A 1,506-nucleotide genomic window follows, 5' to 3' on the forward strand; every position below is an offset into this window, starting at 1 on the left:
CCTAGGCAACAGAGCAAGACCCTGTCGAAAGAGAGAGGGAGGGAAAAGAAAGGAAGGAAAGGAAAGAAAGGAAAAAGTCACAGGGAAAAGATAGCAACCAGCCAGCCAGGCAATGCCTGAGATGACCAGAAGACGTCAAGCTAGGAGAAAGGCCTGGAACAGATCCTCCCTCGGCCTCACAGGAGCCCAGCCTACCCACACCTTGGTTCCGGATTTCCAGCCTCCATGAGTGTGAGAGGAGTGAACTCCTGTTGTTTAGTGCCCCGCTGTTGGCAGAGCTTTCCCTAGCTGACTACCAGGGCCTGCCCTGAGAAGCCCTCACCCTCGGTACTCGGCTGCCACGGGACCTTTTGGCGCTTTCCGCTTCTGCTGGCCTCTTCCCCACACCTGCTGCTCCCACTCGGTAATCAGAGTGCGTTTTTGTTTGTTTTTTGTTTTTTTTGTTTTGTTTGCTTTTTTCTTTTTACAGGTTCTGGTTCTGTCGCCCAAGCTGGAGTGCAGTGCTGCAATCTTGGCTCACTGCAGCCTCAACCTCCTCGGCTCAAGCAATCCTCCAGCCTCAGCCTCCCCAGTAGCTGGGACCGGAGGCCTGCATCATCATGCCCGGGTAATTTTTGTATTTTTTGTAGAGATGGGGTCTTGTTATGCTGCCCAGGCTATCCTGGCCTCAAGCGATCTGCCCGCCTTTGCCTCCCAAAACTCTGGGAGTATGGGTGTGAGCCCCGCCTCAGCATGCTCTTTATTTTATTTATTATTTATTTATTTATTTTTGAGGAGCTTCGCTCTTGTTGCCCAGGCTGGAGTGCAATGGTGCCATCTCAGCTCACCGCAACCTCTGCCTCCCCGGTTCAAGCGATTCTCCTGCCTTAGCCTCCCGAGTAGCCGGGATTACAGGCATGCGCCACCCTGCCCGGCTAATTTTGTATTTTTAGTAGAGACGGGGTTTCTTCACGTTGGTCAGGCTGGTCTCGAACTCCCGACCTCAGGTGATCCGCCCGCCTCAGCCTCCCAAAGCTTTGGGATTAACGGCGTGAGCCACCACTCCTGGCCACAGCGTGCTCTCTATAACATCAAGTTTCGCCCCCTTAAGGCTTCCAGAGACTTCCATTCTTCCCCTCTCACAGGACCTGGCCTGGCCGCCCCCCAACCCCCGAGCCTCCCCTCTCCCTGCATCCTCGGCCACCGCCCCTCCGCCCCTGCACTCCCGGGGCTGTGCGACGACTGCAGCCTCCATGGGCCCTTCCTCCTGAAGATGTAAGTAGTTTCACGATGTAGTGTATAAAGGCGAACATGACCCAGACTGGAGTTTTTATTATTTAGATTCAATGTCATCACATTGACTTATTTCTTTTAATTTTAAAAGAAATGAAAATTAAAACTTTTCCCTGGGCCGCTAAAACACCGCGGGCCCAGCACTGGCCTATGGGGAAGCCGCCTGGGCAGGTCCCCACCCAGGGGCGAGGCGGAGGGGTGAGGCCCGAGGAGGGGTGTGGGGGGCAGGGGCGG

This window comes from Mandrillus leucophaeus, unplaced genomic scaffold, assembly GCF_000951045.1.
Source record: "Mandrillus leucophaeus isolate KB7577 unplaced genomic scaffold, Mleu.le_1.0 Scaffold168, whole genome shotgun sequence".
Lineage (NCBI taxonomy): Eukaryota > Metazoa > Chordata > Mammalia > Primates > Cercopithecidae > Mandrillus > Mandrillus leucophaeus.